The sequence below is a fragment of the Triticum aestivum genome, chromosome 6A (genome assembly GCF_018294505.1).
Source record: "Triticum aestivum cultivar Chinese Spring chromosome 6A, IWGSC CS RefSeq v2.1, whole genome shotgun sequence".
Lineage (NCBI taxonomy): Eukaryota > Viridiplantae > Streptophyta > Magnoliopsida > Poales > Poaceae > Triticum > Triticum aestivum.
In genome coordinates this window covers 274,759,061-274,775,167 of record NC_057809.1, presented here as the reverse complement: position 1 = coordinate 274,775,167, position 16,107 = coordinate 274,759,061, and the positions used below count along the sequence as shown (strand labels likewise).

The 16,107-nt window shown below is 42.6% G+C and overlaps 1 pseudogene; it reads left to right on the top strand.

Moving 5' to 3' along the window:
• Positions 1-12,711: 12,711 nt before the first annotated feature.
• Positions 12,712-13,394, top strand: LOC123129592 (ATP synthase protein MI25-like; annotated as a pseudogene).
• The last annotated feature ends 2,713 nt before the right edge of the window (positions 13,395-16,107 follow it).

The window sequence follows — 16,107 nt, the reverse complement described above, 5'->3', positions numbered from 1 at the left end:
TCAAGCTAGTGCATCAAGCTACTAAGGTGGAGTGACAAGTGCAAGATGACTTCAAGTATGCCAAGTACTCTTCGAAGACATATGGCTCATACAATCAAGCTTCAATGACTCCAACATCTTCTACCTCAACCAAACCTTCTCCAAGCACCGATGACAAGTCAAGTTACAAGAAAACTTCGACAACCTCAAGTCGTCCTCCTACTACAAGCAACTTCAAGCCGAGAGTTTCATAATCTACAACTCCATCGAATGAGACAATCAAGACAAGTTCCATAAAATGCTTCACATGTGGCGGCCGAGGCCACAAGTCCTTTCAGTGTACCAACAAGTGCACCATGATCCTCAATGACGATGGTACATACGACTCCATGAGTGAAGGAGAAACGGAAGACCTTGAGAATGTGGCTATGCACCAGCAAATGGATGAAGATGAAGATGACCAAGTCTTTTGTGATGAAGATTCAAGCCCCGCTCTAGTTGTATCCAAGGTCTTGACTCTTCAACATCAACAAGATGAAGATCAAATATGCCATATCTTCCACACCAAGGTAGGCATCAATGGAAGGTTGATAGAGGCGGGGGTGTCCCGATCTTTCGATGAGATGATAACTATCGATTTGGTGAAGATGACTTTGACGATCCGACTACAAACGTGCACGACGTTGCGCCTTAGCAATCGCTAAACCAACTCCGAAAGGTTATTGACCACGCTGGAGCACAATCAACCTGACCACGAAGGTCTATTCCTGCAAGCAATCGAAGAACAAGCAAGAATATGATAAAAGCAATCTGAATATTGCGAGTATATATGAAGTTTTGATAAAGGTGAGGATCCGTAAGCGGTCTTGGTCTGGTCGTTGGACACAAACGAAGTACACGAAGTTGCAATGGCTAACTTTTAACTAAACAAATCCTAAGGAAAAGCTACTAGATGGATCTACTTATATAGGAGCAAGGGGTGGCGGCCAAGGAGGTGGGAGGACGTCCCAAGGCAGCCTAAAACTAAATCTAGGTCGTACAAGGCCAATGGGCCCAAGTGGAGGTGATGTAACACCTTTGGACTTGTAGTTTGACTCGGATTCTGCTGCAGCATCAGATTGTTTCGTCCACAACTCAACGCTCGGGACGAATTTGAAGGTGATTCCAATTGGGTTGGAAAGTGCACGAAATCTAGTTTCCAACAAAAAAAGAATCACCCAATTCGGAGTCCGTATGAAAAACTTGTGTGCGTTTTGAGTCAGGTATGTCTGTGCAGTCCGAATCTGAATCCAGAACGTGAGAGACTTGGACTCTGTCTTCTCTTGGGCCAAAAGTGACGTGAGAGAACTTTTTGGACAGCAAATAAACATCTCTTTCTTCCTTATCTTCATATGTGGATTGTACAAATGTCCCATACACCTGCAATTAGACAAAACACAAAAGTGCGTGAAGTATTTTTGTTCTGGATAACATAAATAGATTATTGAATAGTTTGCACTAGAAATCACCTGACAAATATGCATATATGCAATATTTTTGGTCATATCCAAGGTAGTCATGTCCTCATCATCCTCCCCTTCTTGAAAATAAAGCCGTCCTCGGCGTTGCTTAATCTGAAATGTGGCTAACAAAAGAGACAAGGTGTACATGTTGTATATGTATATGTCATCCATTTTTACTTCCCTTGATTTTTGCATATATGACACATGAATAGATGAGTAACTTGCATAGTTAATAAAATCTAAAGCCAAAAAATTAGCACAAGAAGTAGAAGGCATGAAAATATTGCAACTCAGTTTGCACATATAAGTGAAGCTCTTATTCATTTCAAAAGATTGACAATGTTCATCATTAAACCATCCCAACATTGGTGAATAAACCTTACTTGCATCAAATTTACATGCTACAACATGCTTAAATAAGCAAACATGCAATAAGTCATTCAACACAGAATCATCACCAAGATTAGAGGTCATATCAAAATGATTAAACATTGGTTCTTTTGCATCAATAGTTAATTCAATGGGTGCACTCAAAATTGTTGGTATTTCAGTTGTTTGATCACATGGCAAAGTCAAATTATCAACGTAGTCCTCTAAAATAGGTGGTGTGATCAAAGTAGTGGGTAGCTCATCAGATGGTGCATTCAAATTGACAAGGCATTCATCATTCTCATGTAGAGATGGAAGATCAGTACCTTTGTCATTACCTCTTATGATCAACTCAGATGATGTAGCCACTCTCGGGGGCGATGTGTCACATGGTGGAGGTGATGTAGTCCTGACAACAACGGATGAGGTTGTCATAGTATGCCTCGTGCGCTTGTTCTCCTCGTGGCCAACACGTCATTTTATTTCCTGTTCAGCTTTGCACGCAAGATGAAACAAATGGTCCATAGGATAACACTCTTCATGAATTAGTATCTCTTGAATATCACGGTTTAATCCTCCCCAAAATCTATCCATAAAATCATCTTCACTTTCTTCTAAAGAGGAATGCAACAAGGTAGTTTGTAAATCATCATAATATTTTGTTACAGTTTCACTACCTTGTTTTAAGTGTTGCAACTTCTTAATCATGTCACGAGTATAATAAGCAGGGACGAAAGTATGTCGCATGGCAAGTTTCAAATCATCCCAAGTAGTAGGTATATAATCAGGGTGTAACCGACAATATTCACTCCACCAAACCAAAGCATAACCAGTGAAAGAACCAACCGCAACCTTAACCTTTTTATGTTCATCGAAATTATGGGAAGCAAATATATTTTTTATGTTGAACTCCCATTCAATATATAAAGCAGGTTTAAAACGGCCATTAAATGGTGGTATAGATACATTAACCTGATCATGTGCATTTGGATGTTTTTGCACCTCTCGTGACGGTTGTGGTATTTGCAAAGGTGGTGGCACGTCTCCCGCGATCGACAAAGCCCATGAATTGACTCTGGATCCTGTCATGATTAGTAGAACAAGAAACAAAACCCAAAAATAATGTTCCTATAACTACTAGGATGTGGTGGTAAAACGCTCACAGTAAAGCAAATATCAATGTCTTACAAGTTCTTACCATGCAGCAGGCGGTGATCGGCAACCAGCGGTGTCAAGTAACTCCGAATATTGAGTAAAGCGATTGCCAGGGGAGCGTACGTATACACGGTGTAGAAATATGTGGAGCTGGGTGGGCTATATATGGTAGCAAAAGATTAGCAATAATCAATTCAAAGATGCAATGTTGAATAAACGCTCAACGACGGTACTGTGCTGGTCCTAGGCTAGACCGGACTAGAGACGCGAGCCTAGAACACTAATGAGGTCACGGCGTAGCACAACTAGCATCAATGAAGGATACTAAGTAGCTCTTGATAGCAAGATATAAGTGAAGATCACAACGGCAGTGAAGATAATGATGAAAAACAACTGCCAAGCAGGATATACAACAACTCTCTCTCCAACTTTCCTCTTGAAAAGTTTGAGACAATTTTCTGATAAATCTAATCTAGGAAAAACTGGAAATTCTCACCGAGCAACCTGAAAACTGATACCACTTGATAGAGGCGGGGGTGTCCCGATCTTTCGATGAGATGATAACTATCGATTTGGTGAAGATGACTTTGACGATCCGACTACAAACGTGCACGACGTTGCGCCTTAGCAATCGCTAAACCAACTCCGAAAGGTTATTGACCACGCTGGAGCACAATCAACCTGACCACGAAGGTCTATTCCTGCAAGCAATCGAAGAACAAGCAAGAATATGATAAAAGCAATCTGAATATTGCGAGTATATATGAAGTTTTGATAAAGGTGAGGATCCGTAAGCGGTCTTGGTCTGGTCGTTGGACACAAACGAAGTACACGAAGTTGCAATGGCTAACTTTTAACTAAACAAATCCTAAGGAAAAGCTACTAGATGGATCTACTTATATAGGAGCAAGGGGTGGCGGCCAAGGAGGTGGGAGGACGTCCCAAGGCAGCCTAAAACTAAATCTAGGTCGTACAAGGCCAATGGGCCCAAGTGGAGGTGATGTAACACCTTTGGACTTGTAGTTTGACTCGGATTCTGCTGCAGCATCAGATTGTTTCGTCCACAACTCAACGCTCGGGACGAATTTGAAGGTGATTCCAATTGGGTTGGAAAGTGCACGAAATCTAGTTTCCAACAAAAAAAGAATCACCCAATTCGGAGTCCGTATGAAAAACTTGTGTGCGTTTTGAGTCAGGTATGTCTGTGCAGTCCGAATCTGAATCCAGAACGTGAGAGACTTGGACTCTGTCTTCTCTTGGGCCAAAAGTGACGTGAGAGAACTTTTTGGACAGCAAATAAACATCTCTTTCTTCCTTATCTTCATATGTGGATTGTACAAATGTCCCATACACCTGCAATTAGACAAAACACAAAAGTGCGTGAAGTATTTTTGTTCTGGATAACATAAATAGATTATTGAATAGTTTGCACTAGAAATCACCTGACAAATATGCATATATGCAATATTTTTGGTCATATCCAAGGTAGTCATGTCCTCATCAAAGGTCCGTGAAGGTCATCATCGACGGAGGAAGTTGCCGTAACTTGGCAAGTGAAGAACTATGCTCCAAGCTCCAATTGGTCAAGATGAAGCACCCTCATCCCTATAAGGTCCAATGGCTTAGCGACTCTAGCACAGTTCAACTGGAACACATGGTCCAAGTCTCCTTCAAAATCAGAGCATACGAAGACACTTTGGAGTGCGATGTTGTTCCTATGTCCGTTTGCCACCTCCTACTTGGACAACCTTGGCAATTTGACCGCGGATTCATCCACAACGGGTGAACAAATCGCTATAGCTTCAAGATGAAAGGGAAGGAGTACGTGCTACGACCTATGTCTCCAAGCCAAGTGATCGCCAACAAGCAAGCTACGAACCATCATGGAGAGAATAGTGAGAGACCGAACCACCAAAAGAGAGTGAGCGTCACAAGCCAAAATTGAGTGCCTCCACGATGAGCAACAAGAAAAACCTAGTGCTATTCACTACCAAAAGTGAGATGAGAGAAATGTGTGAGAACCCATCAAGTGTTATGCACTGTGTCCTATTATGCAAGGACGAGGCACCTAAAACTAACACCTCTCACAATCTACCTTTAGTGCTATCTTCTCTATTACAGGAACTCCAACATGTATTCCCCGACGAGCTACCTCTAGGTCTACCTCCACTACGAGGCATCGAACACCGAATCGACCTCATCCCCAGAGCACCTCTTCCTAACAAGGCTCCCTACCGCGTCAACCCCGAGGAAACCAAGGATAACCAATAGCAAGTACAACAACTCATCGACAATGGCCATGTACGAGAAAGTTTGAGCCCATGTGTCATCCCGGTAATCCTTGTTCCCAAGAAAGATGGTACATATCGCATGTGTTCCGATTGACGTCCTATCAATGCTATCACGGTTAGATATCGCTACCCCATTCCACGCTTAGACGACATGCTAGATGAGCTTAGCAGAGCCACAATTTTCTCAAAAATTGATCTTAAGAGTGGCTACTATCAAATACGCATCCATGGAGGTGATGAATGGAAAACCGCTTTCAAAACCAAGCTTGGCTTGTATGAATGGTTGGTTATGCCAATGGGTTTATCCGAAGCACCCGACACCTTTATGCGTGTGATGCATTTTGTTCTTCGCCCATACATTGGCATATTTGTTGTGGTATATTTCGATGATATTCTTGTCTTCAGCAAATCTCTCAAATATCATGTCACCCATCTTAGAACCGTTTTGCAAACTCTTAGAAAAGAACGCCTTTATGCTAATATGGAAAAATGCCTTTTTGGTGTTGATAAGCTCGTTTTTTTAGGTTTCGTTGTGTTTCCTAAGGGTGCTCATGTAGATGAATCTAAGATCAAAGCTATTAAAACTTGGCCTCAACCAACAAACTTGCAACAAGTATGAAGTTTCCTTGGTATAGCCGACTTCTACCATAGATTCGTTAAGGACTTTAGCACTATTGCATCCCCTTTACATGCTTTGAGTAAGAAAAATGCACCATTTATTTGGGGACCATCCCAAGATACCGCATTTAATGAGCTTAAGAATTTGCTTACACATGCCCCTTTGCCTGCATTAACCAACTTTGATAAACTATTTGAGATACATTGCGATGCTAGCGTTTATGACATAGGAGGTGTGTTAATGCAAGAGAAGCGCCCCATAGCTTACTTTAGTGAAAAACTTTCCAGAGCGTAACTCAACTACCCCATATATGACAAAGAGTTATATGCTTTAGTGAGAGTCTTGCGTGTTTGGGAGCATTATCTCCGCCCTCATGAGTTCATTCTCCCCACTGATCATGAAACACTTAATTATCTTAAGGGTCAAACTAAGTTGTACAAGCGTCATGCTAAGTGGAGTGAACTTATTCAGTCATTTCCTTACGTCATCAAGTACATCAAAGGTAAGGAAAGCGTTGTGGTGGATGCGCTTTCCCGTAGGTGCATGCTTTTTACCCAACTTGAATGCTTTGAGCACATAAAAGACTTGTATGCGCATGATCCTACTTTTGCTATTCCTTATGTCAAATGTTTAACGCATACATCTTGGGAACACTATTACATCAAAGATGATTATCTTATGAGAGCTAACAAACCATGTGTCCCCGAGTCTTCTCTTTGTTTGTTACTTTTGCAAGAATCTCATGGAGGAGCTTATGGGACACTTTGGCCGTGACAAGACATTTGCCATGATCTCCAAGAACTAATTTTGGCTCAAGATGTTCCGTGATGTCTCATGTTTCACCAACCGGTGCTCCTGTGTGTTGACAGCGTGTTCGGCCGAGGCCCATGTACCCTTTCACCCCCTTAGAGTATATATATACTCCTCCTCCTCCACCCTCTTTCTAGGGTTAGCAAAGGATTAGCTCATTTGAGAGATAGAGCTTTGCTCATCCACTTGATACCTTCTCCATCGGAGTTCACGACCTCTACAGAGAAGATCCCCCAAGTGGATTCAAGACCCCTAACGGTAAGACCCCTCAAGACCTCCTCACGAGAAGAACTACCGCCTCGTGTATCATCCGTTGTTGCATTTGGATCTTGTATCACTCTTTATGTTCATGGATCTAGCACATGTGTGATCGTTTCTCGTTGATTTGAGTGTTTCCTCTCGTTTCCCCTTCGTGTTTCCCCTCATTTTCTTTGTAGGATCCACTCCAATCATGAAATATAGGCCCCAGGGTTTCCACCCTACATCATTTATGCTTCTGTTTTTTCAGGTGGAGCCTCATGACCAGGTCTCCTACATTGAACTCCTTCAAACGGACTTCCCTTCTTTGATAGTGTCGTGCCTGCATCTCATAGATCGTGGATTGTGCCCGGGCTACATTGCGCTCTTCTTCCAAGTCTCCAAAGTGCCCGTTGATCGAGATCGGCCTCCCGTTCCTCATACATGCGCACCCGATGTGCGAAATGAATGATATCACAAGGGAGTATAGCCTCGGTGTCGTACACCATGAAGAAAGGTGTGTTGGTGCGCAATCCTCACAGGGTGGAATTGAGTTCCTCTACCCACTTACAACCTCTTTCAGGGAGCGCACCAACCTTGGCTTAATGCCACTGAGGATCAATCCATTTGCTCGCATTCAACATCAAAAATTATATTTTTATCATTTACCTACTCGAGGACGACTAGGTATTAAGCTTGGGGATGTTCATGCGTCTCCAACGTATCTATAATTGATTGTTTCATGCTATTATATTATCAATCTTAGATGCCTTATGTGTAATTTTATATCATTTTTGGAAACTAACCTATTAACCCAGTTCCCAGTGCTAGTTGCTGTTTTTTTTTTTGCATTTTTTTGTTTTTCAGGAAATCATTACCAAACAAAGTCCAAACACGATAAAACTTTACGGTGATTTTTTCTGGACCAAAAGGGACACTAGGAGCTTTGGGAGGAGGCAAGAAGAGATACGAGAGCACCACAAGCTCACACGGCGGGCCCCCAGGGGGCGCGCCACCTGAGCTTGTGGGACCCACGCAGCTCCGTTTGACGTAATTCCAACTCTATAAGTTCTCATAAATCATGAAACCAACAGAGAGCCACCTGAAACAACTTCTCTGTTGTCGCAAGCTTCTGTTCTTCGGTGATCCCATCTGGAGACCTTTTCTGGTACTCTGCCGGAGGGGGGATCAATCATGGAGGGCTTCTACATCAACCTTGCTGCCTTTCGATGATGTGTGGGTAGTTTACCACAAACCTACAGGTCCATAGCTTGGGTGATATCCCTGCGATAGTTAGTAACTTCGCATTTCCAGTTGATTTTGTTGTCTTTGAGATGTAGGATAAGAGCTTTCCTATTTTTTTGGGAGACCTTTTCTCGCTACTGCAGGGGCTGTCATCGATGTGAAAGATGCTAAGCTCACGCTTCAATTTGGTGAGGAGAAAGTCTCATTTGACATTAGGTATGTCTTCCAACTCACCTTCCTCACTGTCCAAACCATAGCAAGCAATATGAAACGAGTCACTTAAGCCCTAGCAAAAGGCTACTCTTTGAATCCCCTCTTTAAGGCACATAAAATTAGTACTCTTCCTGATCTAGCTTAAGCGTATCTCGAGCGAGTGAGTTTCCCTCCATCAAGTTCTAAGCGATCAAATAAGGTCCTTGCTCTCGAGCCAATGCCAATACCAATAGAGAGGGTCCGAACGAAGGATTCAAAGGAGGTTATCGATTAAGGGCAAATGCAATCTCTGAGCCAGTTGGAGAAAAAAGGTAATCAAAGAAAGTTTCAGTTGGACTTTCCCTGCCAACCCTACCCAAATTTCATACCCTGCAGTTTTCGTTCCTCTATTGATATTTCGTTCCTCGAATCGAGACTTTCTTTGTCGAGGATCTCTGGTTTAGGGTACTCCATCGAGTTTCAGTTTCTTCTTCTAATGGTTGTGTCCGTCTAAGGTGGCTATTTGAGCGATTTAAGTATCGTGGTTGTCTTGAGCTCTGGATTGATGGACGGAAACCCGGGGCTAGGTTCGATTTCAACTCGGAGATAGCCGGGTCTATAGTAAGAGCCGCTTTGTGAACAACATCGGATGACATAGCCAGGGTAGCCGCAATAGAGCAATTATGCCTTAAGCCCAAAACTCATCCTTCTAGGGATCAGATCAACCTAAAGCACCATCAGTTGTGGATGAATCCACAAAGTCTTTCTACTTACCTCATCAAGCGAAGTAGCTATCAACAGCTTTAGCATGACAACTAGAACATCAAGCCATGGTAAACTGCCAAAGCTTCTGCTGTAGTGTAGCACCAGGGTTCAGCCTTCTCCTTGCCGAGTTGCATCGCCCGCATCATGTTCAATTGGAAAGTCTGGCAAAGGCGCTTCCAACTCCTGGTTCGGAGTCTGAGGTTACCAAACAAAGATGAATCCTGCGCAATCAGAGATTAAGCCATAAGATCCACCCAGAAACTGGAAGAGTCGGGGGCACCTACCGAAGGAGTCTTCCCTCCATCGATTCAATGAAAAAATAGCTCTATTGAGAGGGCCTTTGACAACCCTCTTGAATTTTGCTCTCTCCTAGTTTTTCTTCCCCCGCCCGTTCTATCTAGGCTGGTGGCTATACCAGATTTCGTGTCTGGTCGAACTTGAAACTAGCCCGTTGAGCTTCTTGGATTCCAAACCAGAAAGAAGGATCGCACACAAGAAAATAGAGTTGGAATGAAAGATGGGGTAAAGATGAACTTTATTCTCCTAGCTGCTCTCCATCCAGCAAGTTACTCTCTTTCAAAAGATGACAACTCAAGATTACCAATCAAAACCAACGCTTTTTCTTCTCCTATAGCTTCATCATTACATCTTTCACTAGTTGTTGGATGTGAGTGATGAGGTCGATCCATGGAATTTTTACCTCACTCACATACTTTGGAAGTTGAAGAAATTCTCTTGAATTTACTTATGGGCTGGCTCTACATGTGGTCAGATGGGTTCCCCTCTTCAGTCATTTGGTACCTCTCCAACGCTTCCTCCTATTCCTATTGATCAAATCAAAGCCAAATCTATCTAGTCTTGCACGTTGTCACCCACCGCTCTTGCCAAAAACAAAGAAATTATATCTTGGGAACTAAAAAAGAATCAGAATGGGAAGTATTTATTTCTTGATTCTCCGACAAGCATCCTTACTTCCTTCTTCAATGGAAATTCTATGTTTTGGCTCGGTATAAACCAAAAAATGAGAAATTCTCTTATTTGTAGAAAAGTCTTCTTTTGGTTAAAGAACCCAGTCAAAACTCTAATTCATGTTTGTGGATTTTAATAGCTCTCCTATCTACCCGGAAATGGTCTTCTACCTTTACTGTCTGTGTTCTTTACATATCTTTTGATTGTTTTTCAAATCATCGTGTCGTTACAAATTCAGTGGTTGCACCCTTGTGAGCAAGTTGTTGCCGGATTGGATAGGAGAAGTGAATCAAAGCTACGAAGGATAAAAATTAGCTGAAGAAGTTAAGAAGAGCATTAGTGAAGCGAGAGGAGGACAAGATGGTTGGGAAGAGGAGGAAGGGGTATTAAGGAAAAAAGGGAGGCTTTATGTGGGGACCGCTGGAAATGCAAGAGCTGGGATAGCACAAGAACTGCATGCGACAGCTATTGGAGGCCATTCAGGTATACTAGCTTCCTATAAGAGAACTAATAGGAACTTTGTCTGGCCAGGAATGGATGCCTCTCTTGAGGACAGACTGTGACAGTAAAGCAACAACATCAACTTGCAATGGCCCTCGTGCCATGAGACATGGATTTTAGTCGACGTAGATTGGATCGAAAGATCGCACTTCCGCTCTTCTCCCATCGGACTAGTCACTTCCCACTCTCCTCAAGTGAACAGTTTAGCCACTATCCTCCCATATACTCTGCTTTTTCATTGCTTATGAACTGGAACTTGTTGGTGCATGGATTTCATGTTTCAGCAGGACTTTGGTTTGTGCATGGTTGTGAAAAGAAGGCTTTCTATACACTTATATGAACTTCATTGGCGAAAGAAAGAGAAGCTTGCCTTGATAAAGCACAGCCTTACGCACTCCAATAGGCATATACTGTTACAAGGTTATGCCCAAAGGTCTCAAAAATGTCGGTGCTACATATCAGCGCGCCATGACTAAGATCTTCGATGAGATAATACATAAGATTGTCGAGTGCTATGTAGATGATCTCGTTGTAAAGGCGGTATCCTATGAAGAACATCTTCAACATCTCGGAATCGTATTCGACCGCCTAAGGCAACATGCACTGAAGTTAAACCCGTTGAAGTGCGCCTTCATGGTCTCGTCAGGCAAATTCCTAGGGTTTGTCATTCGACATCGGGGAATAGAAATCGACCCGAGTAAAATCAAGCCAATACTCGAAATTCCTCCTCCTCAAAACCTTAAGGAGCTGCGTTCGCTTCAAGGGCACCTGGCATACATCAGGCGATTCATAGCCAATTTTGCAGGAAGAATCCAACCTTTTACAAGAAAAACCAAAAAAGACATTCCATTCTTTTGGGATGAAAACTGCCAACAAGCCCTAGATGGCATCAAAAGCTATCTCATCAATCTGCCAGTCCTGGCTGCGCCGATACCAGGGAAGGAGCTTATACTCTACACCACGGCCTTGGATGAATCTCTTGGGGCTCTATTGGCACAAGAAAATGAAAATGGGAAAGAGAATGCCCTCTATTACCTCAGTCATGTGCTCGTAGGAGCTGAACATGCGTACTCTCCTATCGAAAAACATTGCCTTGCACTGGTGTTCGCTGTCAAGAAGCTACGGCACTACATGATAGCACATCGGTTCACCCTCATCTCCAAAGTTCACCCATTCAAATATCTCACGACAAGACCAATGCTTACAGGAAGATTGGCAAGATGGGGCCATCATCCTTACTGAGTTCGACATTGTGTATGCGCCATAGAAGGCCATTAGAGGGCAAGCGATGGCGGATTTCCAAGAAGCACATCATACATATTTCTATAGTAAATAAAATATTTCCATGGATGGGATTGCACAAAGTCCATTCCACCTTTATCTATCTAGGTTATCCTTCTTTCTTAACAAAGCAGAATGTGATGATCGATCCCTCTATTATGGGATTTATGTTTATACCAAAGCCTCTACTTTAGATATTTACGCTAATGAAGGAAAGCCTTGTTAAAGACTACTACTTTTGACTTCCTTTTTCGTACTCTTCTTTCATCCTCCTTACAGAACGCTTTTCCTAGTTCAGAAGAATAAGATACTGAAATTGTGGCTTACATATGGAAAATGCCTTCGTCTTGAAGCTACCAATGCACATCACGGTGAAATCATTGTCGATTAATTGTTAGATTCCCCATATCACCCATAGCCACCCAAATCTTTTTTTGCCTCAAACTCTACTGCCCTATCACTCCTCGATAAGTGTACTTACTCAGGTTGTGCACTTGGCTGAGTGAGATCTTCCCCTTTGGCATGAGAACCGCCTACCTACGCTAACGTAACTAATGCAGATGGCGGAAGTTAGTAGTTCTCCTATGCCAACATGAACACAAACGAAATCGTCGAATTTCGTATAGAAAGAAAAGGAACCACTTCTATTCTCTTTTCTTAAGTATAAGAGGGATAAGTACTTATTCCTGGCCGGCAGTATCGTTGCTGCTCCCCACCTAATGCGGATCATTGTGCAATGCTTATGTGAAATATCAATCCAAAACTGATTCATTTCGTTGGGAAAACCAACGCCGATGTCAAGATCAGTCTCCTTTCCTTTCAAAAGTGAGCGAGCAGAGCTGAAAAAGATGGAGTTACCTGGAGATGAGATTTCTTTCTACGGATATGAAGGATAGAAATATGTTATTTGCTGCTATTCCATCTATTTGTGCATCAAGTCCGAAGAAGATCTCAATCTATAATGAAGAAATGATAGTAGCTCGTTGTTTTATAGGCTTTCTCATATTCAGTCGGAAGAGTTTAGGTAAGACTTTCAAAGAAACTCTCGACGGGAGAATCGAGTCTATTCAGGAAGAATTGATGCAATTCTTCAATCCTAACTAAGTAATTCCAGAGGAATCCAATGAACAACAATGATTACTTAGGATTAGCTTGTGAATTTGCAGCACCGTAGTAGAATCATTACCAGCGGCACGCTGTGCGCCTAAGTGCGAAAAGACAGTGCAAGCTTTGTTATGCCGAAACCTAAATGTAAAGTCAGCAACACTTCTAAATGCCACTTCTTCCCGCCGCATCCGTCTTCAGGACGATATAGTCACAGGTTTTCACTTTTCAATGAGTGAAAGATTTGTATCCGGGTCTACGTTCAAAGCTTCTACCATAGACCTAATTCGAGAAGGCTTGATAGTCCTAAGAAAGGTGAGCATGGGGGTTCTATTTGGAAGAATAAGAAGAATCTCATTCATGTGTTCATGCTAACAGAAGAGCGGATCCAATACACATAAGACTTTTTTCAGGAAATTCCTAATGTAAATGATGAATTTGGGATGTCATGCCCCACAAGTTAGTTGCCCAAGCGCTCCCTAGGAGGGCAGTCTACCACAAGATAGAGTTTGAGCCTGGAGCCAAAGCCCCAACCCCTCCATTTTAGGTTTTTATCTGGAAAGAATTTCAGGAAGTCATATCGGCCAGATAAGCCTCTGACGGCTCCATATTGATTTTTCCCCTATTTTCTTTCAGAAGAAGCGAGAGCCATTTTGCATTGAAACTCGGTATCAGCAGAGTCATCTCTTGAGAAAGACTTCTTTCTTATTTATAAAATATCTCAAGCCCTCAAAGCGCTAACAAAGTCGTAAGTAGAGAAGTTTTCCAAAAAGATACCTCATTTTTCCATTAAGTGTGCGTTGTCTGATGAAGAATGACGGGGGAGCCAACTCAATAACCTAGCAGAGGAACCATCCGGACTTGAAATAGCGGATGCAACCCTTGCATTTCATTCTTTTGTTCTTTACTCTATTTTTGCTTTGGCACTCACTTCCTTTGGAATAAGGCATTTTTCTTCTCTACTCATTCTATTAACCATCAACAGTTTCTTAATTATGTTATGTCAAATGATGGGAAAAAGGAAGGAGTAATCAAAAAAGACTAGAACTATCCGATGCGTTGAAATACGATACGAAGGAAACGGACTTCAATCCCTCATTCTTATTGTTTGTTCTTCCGATCCCCTTGTTTTTCACTCGCTTAATTCGGAAGAGGAAAACGACAGCAGCTAAAGTGATAAATAAACAACTGCTCGGAAAGCTTCGGTTTGAGCATTGGTTTTGATGACAGTGAAGAAAGCTCGCCCAAAAGACGTACGTGGAACCAATGATACCAAAAAAGAATCAAATATGAGGAGAACTGGGTGCATTGGTAAACGGCTCCGCCATAGCTTGTATGACTTCTGAATCCTATTAATAGCGCTCTCTGAATAAATAAGTAGATAAAGGCGGACTACATACATGTGCTCTCCGAGTAGGGAAAGTGAGAAATCTACGGTCTTCCATCCGCGGATGTGAAAAATCCAGTCCAATTTGGTCTTGTCCTGTGGCTCGGACCCGGTCGCGTAAGTGCAGCTACCACTACGACGGGATACTCTAGTTATTTACTCTATTACAATCCCTATTTGGCCATTCAACGGTAGCGTACGGCTTTTGGAAAGCATCTCTTCCTAGAGGGGACTCCCGCTTGTGATCTTCTTCCTTGGATCGGAGAAAATAGAACTTACCAATTGGAAATGGAAATGCCGAATGAATTGAACCAAACTACGGAAATTGTGGTTGAGCTTGCCTGTCAACAATGAAGGATGGTTGTGAAGTTGGTGGAAGAAAACAAACCAATGAATGCAGCTAGTCACCCCGAAAGGCGAGCCCATGTCTTTTGAGAAACTGACACAACATGTTGTGTTGACTTATCTTATACTAAGGGTCCGTCCCAGCCAACAAGGGATTTCTCATAATTATAGGATGAAACAGCATCATATCTCAGCTTGATTATGAGAGAGATTAAAGTGAAAGAACCCGGTTTCAGAGCGTGGAAACAGAAAAGAATGAGGTGAAAGGGCCGACCCATGCGGCCCACTTAGAATGTGCTTTGACTTCCCCAGGTTGTACAATAGCACTATTTTTTGGACCCAAGTTCGAAAGGATTAGGGCACTAGATTGAAGAATAGCTCAGTCCGATAGAAACTTAGGTTGGGCTGGCGGAGGGATGAGTGGAGCTTCTGTATGACATGTACTCGTGTTTCATTAGTCCCTTGATCGGGTACCCGAAGCTCGCTTTGAGGAAGTAGTGCCATTTGGTTCTTCCTTCTTTCACGTCCATCCGCGAATGATTTGAGAATTCTTTTCATCACTGTTTGGATCGCAGACTTGACCGTTGTCTATAGAAAGGAAGTGCTCACTCATTTTCTGTTTGTTTTCATGTGCACATACACTCAGCCTAATTTAGCAAGTGTGAAGTGGAAGGGAGAGTACGGGTGAAAGCCCACTACCTTCCGGATAAAAGATATGCTCGATTTATAGATAGCTTTGCTTCACTATATAGCATGGGACGAATTGATAAGCTCTGAATGCAGGAAGGGAAACCTTAGAGCCTTCTTCGCTTATCTTCCCAAGCAGACCATATGATTCTCATTATTCTATTTCTCTGTCTTTCCAACCAGCATTCCCACTTATTCTGATTGGAGTGATGTGTGGTGCCGGGGATAATGCAATTGATGGTGCTTGTGGCCCCACAGAATGACCATATAAAAGGAAATAGGCAGCAAGGGAGTTGGGTAGACTAAAGATACTGCCTTTAGCCCTTTGTGGCCTTTTTTTGAAGTCGAGTCGTCAGGAAAGATCGATGGGATTTGGTCCATTTGGTGTCCTTCCAGACGGAGAAGCGAGAAGCCTTTCTACTTTGACCGCTTGCCCTCCTGGCACAGATGTGGAAAAGGTCTCAGTTGCGGAATCAAATATGAATGAAGTTAGAACAATCAGCGTAAGCTCTTTCTCTAGGGCCACTATCAATAATGACAAGAACTCTTACCAACTAGCTTAACGCATCCGGTCTCCTTCTCCTTCGTACCCCTAGTGGATATGGATAATAGGAAGAAATGGGTCATTTCTAAAGGCGGGCATTAGACCAGAGTTTCGTGAGTCGGAGA